Source organism: Bos javanicus, chromosome 13 (assembly GCF_032452875.1).
Source record: "Bos javanicus breed banteng chromosome 13, ARS-OSU_banteng_1.0, whole genome shotgun sequence".
Classification (NCBI taxonomy): Eukaryota; Metazoa; Chordata; class Mammalia; order Artiodactyla; family Bovidae; genus Bos; species Bos javanicus.
Genome location: NC_083880.1, coordinates 52,300,711 through 52,313,484, shown reverse-complemented (window position 1 = coordinate 52,313,484; position 12,774 = coordinate 52,300,711). Strand labels below are relative to the sequence as shown.

The window sequence follows — 12,774 nt, the reverse complement described above, 5'->3', positions numbered from 1 at the left end:
GACAGAACTTTTGCCATTGATTATCATGCGCAGTGAACACATTAAACACAAGTTAAATTATTCTGAAGCCTTTTCGCTCTTTTTTTCCACTCCTTTTCTTAATTGAGGGAAGCAAAGAGTTGGTTTCCAAGGATACATCTTCTCTCTTACACTGGTCTCAGATTGATGTAGTCGTGGAAACCAAGCAGTAAACTCATTCTTGGCAGCTGCCACCATTGGTCTGATCCTTTCTTTTAAAAGCATGAGATTCTTTAATAATTCATTTTGGGAAGATTGGGGCCAAATGATTCCAGGTCATCCCAGAGGCGGGTTGGGAATGTTGTCAAATAGATGCAATTCAGTTAAGTACTAACTACCCACTCCAGTATTGTTGGGCTTCCCTTGTGGCTCAGCTGGTAAAGAATCTGCCTGCAATTCTGGAGACCTGGGTTTGATCCCAGGTCGGTTTGGGAGGATCCCCTGGAGAAAGGAAAGGCTACCCACTCCAGTATTCTGGCCTGGAGAATTCTATGGACCATATAGTCCATGAGGTTGCAGGCAGTCGAACACAACTGAGCGACTTTCACTTTAAGTATTAACAAGTTGCTAAACAAAACTACAGTGATAATGAGAGATTTGTATGCCTAATTTAAGCAGAACTATAAAGTATAGAATTATTAATATTTAGTCCTTTTAAAAATAATTTTTATTTGTTTATTTTTGTCTGTGCTATGTATTTTTGCTATTCTGGCTTTTCTCTCGTTACAGCGAGCAGGGGCTACTCTCTAGTTGTGGTGCCTGGACTTCTCATTGCCATGGCTTCTCTTGCAGAGCATGGGCTCTAGAGTGGGCTTCAGTAGTTGTGGCAGGTGGGCTCAGTAGTTGCGACTCTCCGACTGTAAAGCACAGATTCAATAGTTGTGGCCCATGGACTCTGCAGTATGTGGGATCTTCCTGGACCACATACAGACAGGATCAAACCCCTGTCTCCTGCATTGGCAGGTGGATTTTTTACCACTAAGCCACCAGGGAAGCTGTGGTTAGTCCTTTTAAAGAATAGTTTAAAACATTCCTAAGTATAATTTGAGGATTTTATTTTTTGCTTTTAGCTTTATGAATTTAAAATGTGAAGAGTTGTAGATATGCTGAACATTTTTTTTTTTAGTGCAATGGAGGTTTTCAACTTAGGGCTTTCCTTGGTGGATCCGAGATGCAGGTTTGATCCCTGGGTCAGGAAGATACCCTGGAGAAGAAAATAGCAACTCATTCCAGTATTCTTGCCTGAAAAATCCCATGGACAGAGGAGCCTGGCAGCTCGTCCAAAGGGTCACAAAGTCGGACACAACGGAGCACACACAAGATTTTCAACTTACCCACTAAATGCTATTTACTCATGAAATAAAAATATGAAATAATGTATTCTTTAAAATATTTTGTGGATTATGAAGCCATCTGCTAAATTGATTAATCTCTCTGCCTCAGTTTCCCCTCTGCAAAATGGGACATCATAATATCCACTTCACAACTGAAGTGACTTAGCAGCAGCAGTAGCAGGGTTGTGGTGAGGAGTAAATGAGCTAAATTATGTAGCATACCTAACATCAGAAGTATGAAACTAATATTGGCCATTCAATTTATACATAAAGAATAGAATTATTGATGAGGTTGTAAAAGCTGAAAAATTTGTTAATGTGGTGTATTACATTGATTGATTTGCGGATATTGAAGAATCCTTGCATCCCTGGGATAAAGCCCACTTGGTCATGGTGTATGATCTTTTTAATGTGTTGTTGGATTCTGATTGCTAGAATTTTATTTAGGATTTTTGCATCTATGTTCATCAGTGATATTGGCCTGTAGTTTTCTTTTTTTGTGGGATCTTTGTCAGGTGGTTTTAAAATTATTAAATTAAAAATTAAAAAAAATAAATAAAGTGAAAATAATGGCTGTTATTTTTCTGGCATTACTAAGATAAACCGAAAAATAACAAAGAAAAATGCCTTACAAAAAAAAGCTGAAAAATAACTAAATTCAAAGATGATTTGTACTGAGTTCATTTATGAAAGACCCCAAAAGGAAGGATGATGCCTTTTGACATATGTACTGCTTTTTAAGTTAACTAGGTGAGAGAGGATATAGGAATCTCCTCCCTATCCCTGTGATTTAGCAGAGTAAATCATCTGCTTTTTTCTTCCTTTTAAACATTTAGTAAGATATTTGTCAGTCTGGGAAACAGTAATTGTTTGATTGATTGCTACATACTAGGTAGATGCTAAGATTTCAAAGGTGAATGAGACAACATTCTGTTTGGAGGGGTGTGAATGGAGAAGGGTGAAGAAGTGAGAATGACCTATTCTTATAAAACTTAATTCTTTATAAACTGTGTTAAAGAGCTTCCCTGGTGGTTTAGTGGTAAAGAATCTGCCTGCCAGTATAGGAGACAAAGTTCCAGCCCTGACCCAGGAGGATCCCACATGCTGAGGAGCATCTAAGCCCTTGCACTACAACTACTCAGCCTGTACTCTAGAGCTTGGGAGCCGTAGCTACTGAGCCTGCATGCTGCAGCTACTGAAGCCCACTCTAGAGCCCATGCTCTGCTCTAGAGGCCACTACAAGGAGAAGCCTGCACACTGTAACTAGAGTAGCCTCTGCTCGTCACAACTAGAGAAAAGCCTGCACAGCAATGAAGACCTAGCACAGTCAAAAATAAAATTATTTTTAAAAATTGTGTTAAATGCTGCTGCTGCTGCTGCTGCTGCTGCTAAGTTGCTTCAGTCGTGTCCAACTCTGTGCGACCCCAGAGATGGCAGCCCACCAGACTCCCCCGTCCCTGGGATTCTCCAGGCAAGAACACTGGAGCGGTTGCCATTTCCTTCTCCAATGCATGAAAGTGAAAAGTCAAAGTGAAGTCGCTCAGTCGTGTCCGACTCTTAGCGACCCCGTGGACTACAGCCCACCAGGCTCCTCCATCCATGGGGTTATCCAGGCAAGAATACTGGAGTGGGGTGCTACACTAGTAGAATTTTAAATTAAAAAAATTATGTGATACGGGAGAGTACAAATTAACTTAATAAAAAATATGTAAAATTAATGTGAAAAAATGAAAACGTTTTAAAAGAATATAAAGGATTTTTTAAGAGATAAATACATTCAATAAGCAGTGGGGTGAGCCTTTTCTAGAGCTTAAAAAATCGCATGCATGGTTCATTTGGAAGGATGAATTCAGTAGTTGAAAAAACTTTGAAAAAGAACAGTAGTTGGAAGACCGTAGAAATGGGGAGGGTATATGACATTTGACCCTCCAGATAGTAACATATCAGAAGGTTAAAGGTATTTAGGGAGCATGGCATTTGTGTTAAAATAGACAAAACAAGTGTTTAGAGCAGAACAGTAAGTTCAGAAACAGACCTGGGTATGTTGGGAATTTAGAATGTGATAAAAATAACATTTAAAAATCAACGAGATGCCACAAATTGGGAGCCCACACGCTGTAACTGCTGGGCCTATGCTCTGCAACAACAGAATCCCGTGCACTGCAGTTGGAGAAAAGCCTGCATGCTGCCTCACAGAGCCCGTACACTACAGTGAAGATCCAGTGCAGCCACAATAATAAATAATAAATAAAAATTTTTAAAAATCTGGATGAGAAGGATGGAGTATTCAGTGAGTGGTCCTGCAATAGTAGGCTGTTTTGGAGGAAAATATATAAAGATTGCTAATTTAGACTATGCTCAAATAATCATGAGATTATAGAGTATGCATCAGTTCAGTTCAGTTGCTCAGTTGTATCCAACTCTTTGCGACCCCATGAGCTGCAGCACGCCAGGCCTCCCTGTCCAACACCGACTCCTGGAGCCTACTCAAACTCATATCCATTGAGTCGGTGATGCCATCCAACCATCTCATCCTCTGTCATCCCCTTCTCCTGCCCTCAGTCTTTCCCAGTATCAGGGTCTTTTCAAATGAGTCAGCTCTTCGCATCAGGTGGCCAAGGTATTGGAGTTTCAGCTTCAACATCAGACCTTCCAATGAACACCCAGGACTGATCTCCTTTTGGATGGACTGGTTGGATCTCTTTGCAGTCCAAGGGACTCTCAAGAGTCCTCCAACACCACAGTTCAAAAGCATCAATTCTTCTGCGCTCGGCTTTCTTTATAGTCCCAACTCTCGCATCCATACGTGACTACTGGAAAAACCATAGGCTTGACTAGATGGACCTTTGTTGGCAAAGTAATGTCTCTGTTTCTTAATATGCTAAATCAGTATGCATAATACTGAATTAACTAGACTTTTTTTTTTTTTCTTGACTGTGCCACGCAGCATGCAGAATCTTAGTTCCTCAACCACGTTAGGACTTGTGCCCCCTATAGTGGACCACCAAGGAATTCCCAGTTACACTTTTCATTCTTTAGAATATACTGAGTGGTTCTTAAAATAATCCAAACACTCATGGCTGATAGACTACTCTCTAGTATACCTTGCCTTCTGCAATCAGTAGTTGAATTTATACTTTCAGGGATCAGTGTGTTCTAAACCTGCCAGTTATATTTATTGTAACCTAATTAAATATTATATAAACCAATGAAATATATAAAAAGAGTTGTTTTTAAGAAAGTTAAGTTGAAGATCCTGAAAGAATTGGATACATACGAGTCCCTTCCTCCCTTTTTCTTACTAGTCCCCCACTTTCTTACTAGTTTTGGGCACTTAATCCTTTAAAAGATTAAGGGAAAGAACCATAAAAGTCTTACTAATCCTTCTGTGCTCAATTGTTTCACAGATGTCTAAGTTATTGAAATTAAAATCATAGATATGTATTAGGGACATGATGATCTATGCAGGAAAGAAGATGTGAAGCATTAATTAGCGTATCTGTACTTAAAGAAAATGCTGTGTATGAAAGTAAATGGGTTTAAGTAAAAAATATTTAAGTTACATATATATATATATTTATTTTGATTACCTGGTTTACTGTGTTTTTTCATGTAACCAACCAGGCCTGGGTCCTGTTTGTGTTGGATAAAAGTTTTTACCTGTCCCTGGAAGAAATAGACGTAGTGCTTTTATATGCTTAGGCTAAAGAAAACCTTTCTGCCTTGATGTCTATGAGGACTGTTGTCTTCAATGGTCATCAGACAATTTCTATGAAGAGCCAGAGAGTAAACATTCTAGATTTTGCAGTCCAAAAAGCAAAATTGAGGCTCTTATGTGGGTACTTTATAACCAGAGAGAAAATACATTTCCACAAATTTATTACTGATGAAACTCAAATATAGTAGTAGTAATGATAATTACTGTTACTACTGAGTACACTTTTTGTAATATATGTACGCTAATGAGAAAAATGGTGATACATTTTCTTAATTGGGGTTCAGAGTTAGTGTTTCCTGTCATCAGAATTGATTGCAAATGTTCATCTCTTATTGCTGATCTATAATGAGATTTTACAAATTTCATCTTTGGAAATATCTTCACACAGATATATAGCCAATTGAAATCAGCCCACAAGCGTATGGTTTTAATTGAGCATATTAATCCATTGGGAAACATTTGTAGAATTATATTGTAGTTTTCTCTTAGTATTTGCCTTTTAGTGTATCATTGCATTGTAGATTAATTACTTCCAATTGAAGGTTAGATGTGAGTGCCATAATTGCACTGTTAAATAGATTTTGAGACATGGAAATATTCTTTGCACTTGCCTTAAAGTCTTAAAGATGCTTCCAAAATTATAATTTAATCTAAAATATGTATTCACTGCAAATTTATTGAGAATTGAGATCTCACTTTTTGTTTTAACTTTTTGACAGCACTGGAAGTATATAAAACAGCTTGACATTACTTACGATTTGAATAATAGTTTTTGTCTAAATGAATTAACTACAGTTTAGATTTCATATGTAAGTCCAGTTCTGCCCTATAATGTTAGGTTGATTTTATTAAATATTATAAAACCTGCGACAGAAGCTAAGTTTCAAAGCCATCAGTGATAATAGTGACTGAAAAGGTCTTAGTGTTCTGAAACTGGAATCTCAGCCCCGAGCTTTAAAAAAATTTTATCACAGTAAAACTTTACAGTTGCTAAGCCATAACTACATGAGCAGGCAAGACAGGTTATGCTGCTTCTGTTGCTGACTGTGATTTAGCCCATGATAGCGAATTAGGTTCACCATTGACACTATTGGTTCCTTCAGTAACATGCTGCTGCTGCTGCAAGGTCACTTCAGTCGTGTCCGACTCTGCACGACCCCATAGACGGCAGCCCACCAGGCTCCCCGTCCCTGGGATTCTCCAGGCAAGAACACTGGGGTGGGTTGCCATTTCCTTCTCTAATGCATGCAAGTGAAAAGTGAAAGTGAAGTTGCTCAGTCGTGTCCGACTCTTAGCGACCCCGTGGACTGCAGCCCACCAGGCTCCTCCATCCATGGGATTTTCCAGGCAAGAGTACTGGAGTGGGGTGCCATTGCCTTCTCCGAGTAACATGATAAATTTAGATATTTTCCAGAGTACCTGCTGATGAAAAATAATAAACAACCACCTTATATCTTCACAAGCTTTCTAAGTTATACAACTAAGCCTTTTTCTACTCCATATATATTTTTACACACATCATCAGTTATAACTCATCTTTCTATTTCAGCTTGTTCCAAATTAGTATTTTCTTAGTTTCTCACCACACAGACTATTAACAGAAGCTAATTCTTCAAATACTTTAAACTTGGCATTAATTCCTTGAGTAAACAACAGCAACTGAGCTGTATTAGTAACATCTAATTCATCAACGGACAGGATAATTTACTTGAAATCATTTGCCTTAAAAAAAGATGACAAATTTTATTCCCATTGTCTTCAACCTTTGGAGCAGCTGGTTTTGCTGAAAGGCTAATAATAATCTCAAGCTTAGTTTCTCTGAATACATTTCTTGAGCTCCGGCAGTCAAGCATTATTTTATTTTGCTTTTATTTTTGGTCATGCCAGTTGGCTTGCAGAACCTTAGTTTCCCGACCAGGAATCAAACCAGGACCCCAGCAGTGGAAGCACAGAATCCTAACCACCAGACCACCAGGGAACTCCTAGGTGCTTTTTACTCACTCAAAATTAGCAAATTACTTTCCTTGCTTGGCTAATTAATGAGCTTCTTGGAAATTTACTTTTGTTGCAGCGTAATTTTTTTTTTTATATACTCCTTCCCTTTCTTTCTTCCAGAAATTCTGCTGTGATGAGATATTCTACTTCAGATTTTCTACTTTTTTTGACCGTTGCTTTCCTGTTAATTGGGAATATTGAGATGACTACTTAGTCTGGTAATGTTTATATATATTGACTTCTTCTACCACAAGCTGTAGTGTCATTGCATAATAAACAATGTTTTCTTATCTGACTTGATAGCAAAATAATCCACACTGTCCACTGCACGTCGAAAAGAGTCAACTTTTCTCTTTTCTCGTTTTAACTTGACAGCTATGTACTGGTAATTAAAAAAAGAAAAAAAAAACTATCACAGTATGCCAATATGGGTGTGTGACACTCAAAATGCTGTTGACTTGTAACTTGGTCACTGTGATTTGTGGTACACTGAACAGCAGTGTGAAGCTCTGAGCACCACATATACAAGGAACTACTTGATTCTGCTGTTGTAATGATGAAGCTAGCCATACATAGCCAACATGTAAATGAATGAGTACAACTGCATTTGATATTATTTGTGGACACTGGAGTTTGAATTTCATATAGTTTTCATATCATGAAATAGTACTGTATTTTTTTAAACATTAAAAAATGTAAAAATGTTTATTAACTTGCAGATCTTATCAGATAGTTCACTCATCTTTATTTAAGGTAAAGCATTACACATGGCCAAAATCAAGAAGGAAAAGGTTGCATAAAATGTGACTGCTTGAAAAGATAATATAAGCAAAACTAGATGATGAACTGCAAATTTTTGCAACAGTGTGTCAGGAAAGGGTTAATAATATCATCCTAGTATGAAGGAGTAGCTACAGAAAAGAAACAGACCAATACTCTATTAGAAAAATGGGCAAAGGTGGTTTACCAAATAAATACAAATGTCAGTAACTGTGTGAACTATTGATCCAATACTGAACCAGTATTGGAAGGCAAATGAAAACATGACAGGCTTTCACTTTTCACTTAATACAACTTGAATATTGCTTGAGACTTTTACAGGAAGCAAATACTACTACATTTTTCAATGTTTAAAAACCAGCAAGCCAGTAAACAAAAATTTTCTTATAATTTTTGAATTGCTGCTTGTTTTTCTGGTCTCTAAGTTTTCTTAACATGACCAACGATAATGTTTACTAACAGTTACCAACCGCTTCCTGGGTTGCCAGGCATAGCACCAAACACTTCACATGTCAACTCTGTAATCTTTGATTCACCTCATGCAGGATAGATACTGTTAAGAGCATGGGAAAGAGGAGCCGGGGAAGGTTAAATAATTTGTTCAGAGCCACATAGGGAGTGAGGGAGGCAGGGTTGTGAGCCCAACAAATCTGCCTACAGAGATACCTTCTTTACCACCAAGCCATGCTGATGGTGTCACTTGACTCTGCTGATAAGAAATCTCCGCATTTGTAAACAACTGCATAGTATGTGGTAATAATTCTTTTCTGTTTTCTCCGTAGTGATTATCGTGCTCTGAAATTACCTTGTCCGTCTACTACTTGTTTATTTGTTCATCACTTGAGTCTCATTTACCACACTATTAAAACAGAAGTTGCTTGTGATAGGTGCTGGTGAAACATCCATGATTAAGGCCCTATAGTAAAAGAATATTTATACCTGTATCTGACACACAGTAGGAACTCCAGAAATATTTGTCTAACAAGTTAAAGTTAAGGACAAATTGTGGCAACTGAAACTTTCCTTATATCCCCTTCTGTCCCTCAGAAAGTATTAACAAGGTTTACAAGTGAAAGCATATTTAACATCAGTTAATATTAAGGTATCGCATGGACCATAGCCTTGTCTAACTCAGTGAAACTATGAGCCATGCCGTGTAGGGCCACCCAAGACGAACGGGTCATGGTGGAGAGTTCTGACAAAATGTGGTCCACTGGAGAAAGGAATGGCAAACCACTTCAGTATTCCTGCCTTGAGAACCCCATGAACAATATGAAAAGACAAAAAGATAGGACACTGAAAGATGAACTCCCCAGGTCAGTAGGTGCTACTGGAGATCAGTGGAGAAATAACTCCAGAAATAATGAAGAGACAGAGCCATAGCAAAAACAACACCCAGTTGTGAATGTGACTGGTGATGGAAGCAAGATCTGATGCTGTAAAGAGCAATATTGCATAGGAACCTGGAATGTTAGGTCCATGAATCAAGGCAAATTGCAGTTGATCAAACAGGAGATGGCAAGAGTGAACGTCAACATTTTAGGAATCAGCGAACTAAAATGGACTGGAATGGGTGAATTTAACACAGATAACCATTATATCTACTACTGTGGGCAAGAATCCCTTAGAAGAAATCGAATAGCCATCACAGTCAACAAAAGAGTCCGAAATGCAGTACTTGGATGCAGTCTCAAAAACGACAGAATGACCTCTGTTCGTTTCCAAGGAAAACCGTTCACTATCACGGTAATCCAAGTCTATGCCCTGACCAGTAATGCTGAAGAAGCTGAAGTTGAACTGTTCTCTGAAGACCTACAAGACCTTCTAGAATTAACATCCAAAAAAGATGTCCTTTTCCTTATAGAGGACTGGAATCCAAAAGTAGGAAGTGAAGAAACACCTGGAGTAACAGGCAAATTTGGCCTTGGAGTAAAGGGCAAAGGCTAATAGAGTTTTGCCAAGAGAACACACTGGTCATAGCAAACACCCTCTTCCAATAACACAAGAGAAGACTCTACACATGGACATCACCAGATGGTCAACACTGAAATCAAATTGATTATATTCTTTGCGCCAAAGATGGAGAAGCTCTGTATAGTCAGCAAAAACAAGACCGGGAGCTGACTGTGGTTCAGATCATGAACTCCTTATTGCCAAATTCAGACTTAAATTGAAGAAAGTAGGGAAAACCACCAGACCATTCAGGTATGACCTAAATCAAATCCCTTATGATTATACAGTGGAAGTGAGAAATAGATTTAAGGGACTAGATCTGATAGACAAACTGCCTGATGAACTATGGACTGAGGTTCGTGACATTGTATAGGAGACAGGGAGCACGACCATCCCCAAGGGGAAAAAAAAATGCAAAAAGGCAGAGAGGCTGTGTGAGGAGGCCTTACAAATAGCTGTGAAAAGAAGCAAAAAACAAAGCAGAAAAGGAAAGATATACCCATTTGAATGCAGAGTTCCAAAGAATAGCAAGGAGAGATAAGAAAGCTTCCTCAGTGATCACTGCAAAGAAATAGACTAGAGATGTCTTCAAGAAAATTAAAGATACCAAGGGAACATTTATTGCACAGTTGGACTCAGTAAAGGACAGAAATTGTAGGGACCTGACAGAAGCAGAAGAAATTAAGAAGAGGTGGCAAGAATGCACAGAAGAACTGTACAAAAAGATCTTCACGACCAAGATAATCACGATGGTGTGATCACTCACCTAGAGCCAGACATCCTGGAATGTGAAGTCAAGTGGGCCTTAGGAAGCATGACTACAAACAAAGCTAGTGGAGGTGATGGAATTCCAGTTGAGCTATTTCAAATCCTGAAAGATGATGCTGTGAAAGTGCTGCACTCAGTATGCCAGCAAATTTGGAAAACTCAGCAATGGCCACAAGACTGGAAAAGGTCAGTTTTCATTCCGATCCCAAAGAAAGGCAATGCTAAAGAATGCTCAAACTACCACACAGTTGCACTCATCTCACATGCCAGTAAAGTAATGCTCAAAATTCTCCAAGCCATGTTTCAGCAGTACGTGAACTGTGAACTTCCAGATGTTCAAGCTGGTTTTAGAAAAGGCGGAGGAACCAGAGATCAAATTGCCAACATCCGCCGGGTTATGGAAAAAGCAAGAGAGTTCCAGAAAAACATCTATATCTGCTTTATTGACTATGCCAAAGCCTTTGACTGTGTGGATCACAATAAACTGTGGAAAATTCTGAAAGAGATGAGAATAGAATACCAGATCACCTGACCTGCCTCCTGAGAAATCTGCAGGTCAGGAAGCAACAGTTAGAACTGCACATGGAACAATAGACTGGTTCCAAATAGGAAAAGGAGTACGTCAAGGCTGTATATTGTCACCCTGCTTATTTAACTTATATGCAGAGTACATCATGAGAAACGCTGGGCTGGAAGAAGCACAAGCTGGAATCAAGATTGCCGGGAGAAATATCAGATATGCAGATGATACCACCCTTATGGCAGAAAGTGAAGAGGAACTCAAAAGCCTCTTAAAAGTGAAAGAGGAGAGTGAAAAAGTTGGCTTAAAGCTCAATATTCAGAAAATGAAGATCATGGCATATGGTCCCATGACTTCATGGCAAATAGATGGGGAAACAGTGTCAGACTTTATTTTTTTGGGCTCCAGAATCACTGCAGATGGTGACTGCAGCCATGAAATTAAAAGACGCTTACTCCTTGGAAGGAGAGTTATGACCAACCTAGACAGCATATTAAAAAGCAGAGACATTACTTTGCCAGCAAAGGTCCGTCTAGTCAAGGCTATGATTTTTCCAGTAGTTATGTATGGATTTGAGAGGTGGACTATAAAGAAAGCTGAACGCCGAAGAATTGATGCTTTTGAACTGTGGTGTTGGAGAACACTCTTGCGAGTCCCTTGGACTGCAAGGAGATCCAACCAGTCCATCCTAAAGGGAGGTCAGTCCTGGGTGTTCATTGGAAGGTCTGATGCTGAAGCTGAAACTCCAATACTTTGGCCACCTGATGTGAAGAGCTGACTCATTTGAAAAACCCTGATACTAGGAAAGATTGAGGGCAGGAGGAAAAGGGGATGACAGAGGATGAGATGGTTGGATGGCATCACTGACTCAGTGGACGTGGATTTGGGTGGACTCTGGAGTTGGTGATGGACTGGGAGGCCTGGCATGCTGCGGTTCATGGGATCACAAAGAGTTGGACACAGCTGAGTGACTGAACTGAACTGAATGGTGTTTCTCAGAGAGCAGAAAGTTGTAATTTTGATGAAGTTCAAATTATCACTTGAAAAAATATCTATTTATTTATTTTGGCTGTGCTGGGTCTTTGTTGCTACCCGTGGGCTTTCTCTAGTTGCTGCGAGCTAGGGTGACTCTAGTTGCCGTGCAAGGGCTTCTCATTGTGATGACTTCCATTGTTGCAGGGCTTAGGCTCTAGGCATGCGGGCTTTAGTAGTGGTGGTGCATGGCTTCAGTAGTTGCTGCTTGTGGCCTCCAGAGTACAAGGTCATTAGTTGTGGCACATGGGCTCAATTGCCGCGAAGTGTGTAGGATCTTCCCAGACCGGGGATCGAACCAGTGTCCTTGTATTGCAAGGTGAATTCTTAACCACTGAACCACCAGGGAAGCCACAGATTAATTACTTTTTTAATGATTCATGCTTTTTGTGTCCAATCTAAGAAGTCTTCATCTATCTTTGGTTGACAGAACCCTAAAAAGACCCCTGATGACCCACACTTGTGTAGAATTTCTTCTCTTGAATGTGTACTGTACCTGTGAATTTGCTGAAATTTTATTTCAGTGCTTAATGTTACACTATGTTACAAAAGAGATATTAAAGATGTGATCAAGTTACTAATAAAGCGACTTTGAGTCAGTAAAAAGGGAGATTATGCAGAAAGGCCTATCTTAAAATTTGGGTCCAGAGTCAGAG

At 39.2% G+C, this 12,774-nt stretch overlaps 1 protein-coding gene across 6 annotated transcripts in view; it reads left to right on the top strand.

Annotated features, from left to right (window-relative positions):
* The window catches only part of PTPRA (protein tyrosine phosphatase receptor type A), a 170,552-nt gene that overhangs the window by 29,510 nt on the left and 128,268 nt on the right, over nt 1-12,774 (top strand). Inside the window, exon 1 of one of the 6 annotated variants that reach the window (XM_061436731.1) lies at nt 7,206-7,283. The exons of 4 other annotated variants lie outside the window; for them this stretch is intronic. The gene's annotated coding sequence lies outside the window, so the exon portion shown is untranslated. Of the gene's footprint in view, nt 1-7,205; nt 7,284-12,774 lie in introns of those variants that run through there. One more of the 6 variants, XM_061436734.1, reaches the window with a different exon arrangement.